The sequence below is a fragment of the Pristiophorus japonicus genome, unplaced genomic scaffold, assembly GCF_044704955.1.
Source record: "Pristiophorus japonicus isolate sPriJap1 unplaced genomic scaffold, sPriJap1.hap1 HAP1_SCAFFOLD_3817, whole genome shotgun sequence".
Lineage (NCBI taxonomy): Eukaryota > Metazoa > Chordata > Chondrichthyes > Pristiophoridae > Pristiophorus > Pristiophorus japonicus.
Genome location: NW_027253671.1, coordinates 3,289 through 8,652, shown reverse-complemented (window position 1 = coordinate 8,652; position 5,364 = coordinate 3,289). Strand labels below are relative to the sequence as shown.

At 52.0% G+C, this 5,364-nt stretch overlaps 1 long non-coding RNA gene across 1 annotated transcript; it reads left to right on the top strand.

Moving 5' to 3' along the window:
* Window positions 1-289: 289 nt before the first annotated feature.
* LOC139250473 (uncharacterized) lies at window positions 290-4,133 on the top strand. Its single transcript, XR_011591308.1, has 2 exons — window positions 290-431; window positions 3,023-4,133. It is a non-coding gene; the product is annotated as an uncharacterized lncRNA (long non-coding RNA).
* Window positions 4,134-5,364: the final 1,231 nt, after the last annotated feature.

Genomic DNA, 5,364 nt, shown 5'->3' with positions numbered 1-5,364 from the left:
CAGACTAACTGGGTCTCACAGTTGCTGTGTGTGTGTATTCCCCTCCCCAGACTAACTGGGACTCACAGTAGCTCTGTGTGTGTATTCCCCTCCCCAGACTAACTGGGACTCTCAGTTGCTCTGTGTGTTTATTCCCCTCCCCAAACTAACTGGGACTCACAGTAGCTCTGTGTGTGTATTCCCCTCCCCAGACTAACTGGGACTCTCAGTTGCTCTGTGTGTTTATTCCCCTCCCCAAACTAACTGGGACTCACAGTTGCTGTGTGTGTGTATTCCCCTCCCCAGGCTAACTGCATCGACTCCACTGCGGCTCCCGAGGCAGTGTTTGCTGCGGAGGTGAAGAAGTTGCAGCAGGAGAACATGAAGCCGCAGGAGCAGTTGACGTTGGAGCCCTACGAGAGAGATCACGCCGTGGTGGTGGGGATATACAGGTGGGTGGGTCGCTGGAATTCTGAGGATGTAATGAACACGATGGATAAAGGGGAACCAGTGGATGTGGTGTGTTTGGATTTCCAGAAGGCATTTGACAAGGTGCCACATGAAAGGTTACTGCACAAGATAAAAGTTCACGGGGTTGGGGTAATATATTAGCATGGATAGAGGATTGGCTAACTAACAGAGAACAGAGAGTCGGGATAGAAACATAGAAAATAGGTGCAGGAGTAGGCCATTCGGCCCTTCTAGCCTGCACCGCCATTCAATGAGTTCATGGCTGAACATGCAACTTCAGTACCCCATTCCTGCTTTCTCACCATACCCCTTGATCCCCCGAGTAGTAAGGACTTCATCTATAGAATGGTTCATTCTCGGGTTGGTAACCAGTAACTAGTGGGGTGCCGCAGGGATCAGTGCTGGGGCCCCAGCTATTTACAATCTATATTAACCACTTGGAAGAAGGGACTGAGTGTAACGTAGACAAGTTTGCTGACAATACAAAGATGGGAGGAAAAGCAATGTGTGAGGAGGACACAAAAAATCTGCAAAAGGACATAGACAGGCTAAGTGAGTGGGCAAACATTTGTCAGATGGAGTATAATGTGGGAAAGTGTGAGGTCATGCACTTTGGCAGAAAAAATCAAAGAGCAAGTTATTATTTAAATGGAGAAAGATTGCAAAGTGCCGCAGTACAGCAGGACCTGGGGGTCCTTGTACATGAAACACAAAAGGTTAGTATGCAGGTACAGCAAGTGATCAGGAGGGCCAATGGTATCTTGGCCTTTATTGCAAAGGGGAATGGAGTATAAAAGCAGGGAAGTCTTGCTCCAGTTATACAGGGTATTGGTGAGGCCACACCTGGAGTACTGCGTGCAGTTTTGGTTTCCGTATTTACGAAAGGAGATACTTGCTTTGGAGGCAGTTCAGAGAAGGTTCACTCGGTTGATTCCGGGGATGAGGGGGTTGACTTATGAGGAAAGGTTGAGGAGGTTGGGCCTCTACTCATTGGAATTCAGAAGAATGAGAGGTGAGCTTATCGAAACGTATCAGATTATGAGGGGGCTCGACAAGGTGGATGCAGAGAGGATGTTCCCACTGATGGGGGAGACTAGAACTAGGGGGCATGGTCTTAGAATAAGGGGCCGCCCATTTAAAACTGAGATGAGGAGGAATTTCTTCTCTCGGAGGGTTGTAAATCTGTGGAATTCTCTGCCTCAGAGAGCTGTGGAAGCCGGGACATTGAATATATTTAAGGTGGAGATAGACAGTTTCTTAACCGATAAGGGGATAAGGGGGCGGGCAGGGAAGTGGAGCCGAGTCCATGATGGGATCAGCCATGATGGTATTAAATGGCGGAGCAGGCTCGAGGGGCCGTATGGCTCACTCCTATTTCTTACGTTCACGGGAGTACCACGAGATAACAATCTGACCCCGAGCCGTACAAGGAGAAATTAGGGCAGGTGACCAAAATTCACAAGAGGTATGTTTTAAGGAGCGTCTTCCAGGGAGGACTGAGGAGTCTCGGGTGGTAGTTCCAGAGCTTTTTGAACCTTAAGGGAGTCGAGGATTATGGGGAGCGGAGTTGGGGCCATGATCTCATTGAATGACGGAGCAGGCTCAAGGGGGGTGGGGGCCAAGTGGCCAACTCCTGCTCCGATTTCTTACCTTCTCTCCGAGGTTGTCTACTGATGTCCTCGCTTGTTTGGTGCCTTCACCGATGATGTGATGAAGTGCCACTGTTGTGAACGGCTCGAGTGGCAGAGCTGGAGAGCGTTGTTGACGGACTCGTCTGGGCATCGAGTGTCCTCTACTCGATCAGATAATTGGTTTACATGGCCATGGGGGAAGAGCGGGGAGGGCACTGGGGTTAACTGGAAAGCTCTATCAAACAGCCAGCACGGTGGGCTGAATGGCCTCCTGTGCTGTGTCATTTTATGTCCTGAACAAGTGGGAACACGGCAATAGGTGACCGCCCCCCCCAGCCCAGCAAGGCTGATTAAGGGTAGATTGTTATTGCAAGGTGAGGGTTTGAGTACAAGAGTCAAGATGTCTTACTGCAATTATATCGGGCCCTGGTGAGACCACACTTGGGAGTATTGTGTACAGTTTGGGTCTCCTTACTTAAGGAAGGATATACTTGCCATAGAGGGAGTGCAGCGGAGGTTCACCAGACTGATTCCTGGGATTGTCCGATGAGGAGAGATTGAGCAGAATGGGCTGATACTCTCGAGAGTTTAGAAGAATGAGAGGTGATCTCAATGAAATGTATAAAATTATTGGAGGGCTGGACAGGGTAGATACAGGGAGGGTGTTTCCCCCCCGGGCTGGGGAGTCTAGAACCAGGGGTCACACAGTCTCAGGATAAGGGGTTGGCCATTGAGGACTGAGATGAGGAGAGTGGTGGAACTCTCTGCCCCAGAGGGCTGTGGAGGCTCAGTCGTTGAGTACATTAAAGGCTGAGGTCGATGTGGTATCGAGCGGGAAAGTGTGGCCATGATAATGAGTGGCGGAGCAGACTCGAGGGGCTGTGTGACCACCTTGCGATTCGGGTAGTGCTGGCGTTTGTGACACTTGACTTCTCTTGCAGGGCACCAGCCAAGCAGAAGAAATTTTAAACCCAAGCTTGGATCCCGAGGACGGCAACCAGAATCTTCAGCCAAGGCACAGCAGTCCGGGACGCTGCTCGTCTCAAACGCTTCTGACTGGATCTCCAAGTGTGGAACTCAACAACTGGCTGACTTTTATTTTTTTTTTTTAAAACAACGGACATGTTTCATTCTCGTAGTGTAGTGTAGAGGAGTTTCCGGAGGTATTTACCCCCTCTCCCCCACCGCTGTCCCAAGCTATCTCGTTCTCTCACTCTGTGTAATATATTTCTGACTGTCCGTGGTTCCTGGAGTTGGAGAGGAGCGGTGAGGCTTTTCGGATGTGGAAGGGCCTGTAGGTTCATGGGGAGTTTTCATCTTTCAATCGAGCCTTTCTTGGGCAGGGGTGAGAGGTGGTCTGGATTCGGGGGCGGGTTTCGGGGTCTCGAGTGGCACAAAGGTTTCAACACATTTTAACCCTCGTAAGAAACAGGATTCGGCCTCTCGAGCCTGCTCCCTTCATTCAACAACATGGCTGATCTACCTTATCTACACCTTCCCCAGATCCCTCCATTTGCTTCGAGCCCAAAGATCTATCGATCTGCCTTGAATACAGTCCACAATGGAGCCTCCACAGCCCTCTGGGGCAGAGAATTCTAAAGGTTCACCACCTTCTGAAGAAATTCCTCCTCATCTCCGTCCTCAATGGCCGACCCCTTATCCTGAGACTGTGACCCCTGGTTCTAGACTCCCCAGCCCGGGGGGGAAACACCCTCCCTGCATCTACCCTGTCAACCCCCCCCCCCCGGCCCTTCAGAGTCTTGTATTACAATGAGATCATCTCTCATTCTTCCAAACTCCAGAGACCAAGTTGTGTCCCTGATCATGGTGCCTGCTGTGTGTTCCGTGCGTGTCCTGATGTGTTGCAGGTACGGGGACCTGCCTGTGAAACAGGAACCAGTTACAAGCACACTGATCTGCAGACATGTCCTGGGCAACATCCCACGTCCTCTTGTATTCATTGTTTTGCTGGGCGCAGATGCGAGCCCGGGAGACAACGTTGTGTACTTAAGTTGCAATGCTTTTCTATATAATTAAAACAAAAGCTTAAAACTTGGGGATGCTGCGTCTGAATGTTCTGGGGCCATCAATATCAGACAGTCACTAATAAATCCAATGGGGAATTCAGGAGAAACTTCTTTACCCAGAGAGGGCTGAGAATGTGGAACTCGCTGCCACGAAGGGGTTGAGGCGAATAGTATCGATGCATTTAAGGGGAGGCTGGACAAGCGTATGGGGGAGAAGGGAATAGAGGGTTATACTGATAGATTTAGATGAGGAAAGACAGGAGGAGACCTCGAGAGCAGCATAAATGTCGGCATGGACTGGCTGGGCCGTATATCCTATGTGGATTTGGGAGGAGTGAGATTAGCCGAGGTTGGGATGCTCTAAGGTGATTGACTCGGCATGGAGTTTTTGTATTGTGTCCTCCAGCTTGTGGCTTGTGTTGGGTATCGCTGCTTTCCAATGGGGGAGTGCAGGTCACTAATTTTTGCACCGGTGTGTTCTCTCTAGTCCAAGGGTGTGATGCCCATTGAACCAACATTAAGGCAGAGCCTTCATAGGCAGCAAGGTGTGTCAGCTGTGGCTCTGTCAGAAGGTTGTGGGTTCAAGTCCCACTCCAGGGACTTCAGCACAAAGAAATCTCAGCTGACACTCCCAGTACAGTACTGAGGGAGTGCCGTACTGCGCTGTCGGAGGGGCAGTACTGAGGGAGTACCGCACTGCGCTGTCGGAGGGGCAGTACTGAGGGAGTGCCGTACTACGCTGTCGGAGGGGCAGTACTGAGGGAGTGCCGTACTGCGCTGTCGGAGGGGCAGTACTGAGGGAGTGCCGTACTGCGCTGTCGGAGGGGCAGTACTGAGGGAGTGCCGTACTGCGCTGTCGGAGGGGCAGTACTGAGGGAGTGCCGTACTGCGCTGTCGGAGGGGCAGTACTGAGGGAGTGCCGTACTGCGCTGTCGGAAGGGCAGTACTGAGGGAGCGCCGCACTGTCGGAGGGGCAGTACTGAGGGAGTGCTGCACTGTCGGAAGGGCAGTACTGAGGGAGTGCTGCACTGTCGGAGGAGCAGTACTGAGGGAGCGCCGCACTGTCGGAGGGGCAGTACTGAGGGAGCGCCGCACTGTCGGAGGGGCAGTACTGAGTGAGTGCTGCACTGTCGGAAGGGCAGTACTGAGGGAGTGCTGCACTGTCGGAGGGGCAGTACTGAGGGAGCACCGCACTGTCGGAGGGGCAGTACTGAGGGAGTGCCGCACTGTCGGAGGGGCGGTACTGAGGGAGCGCC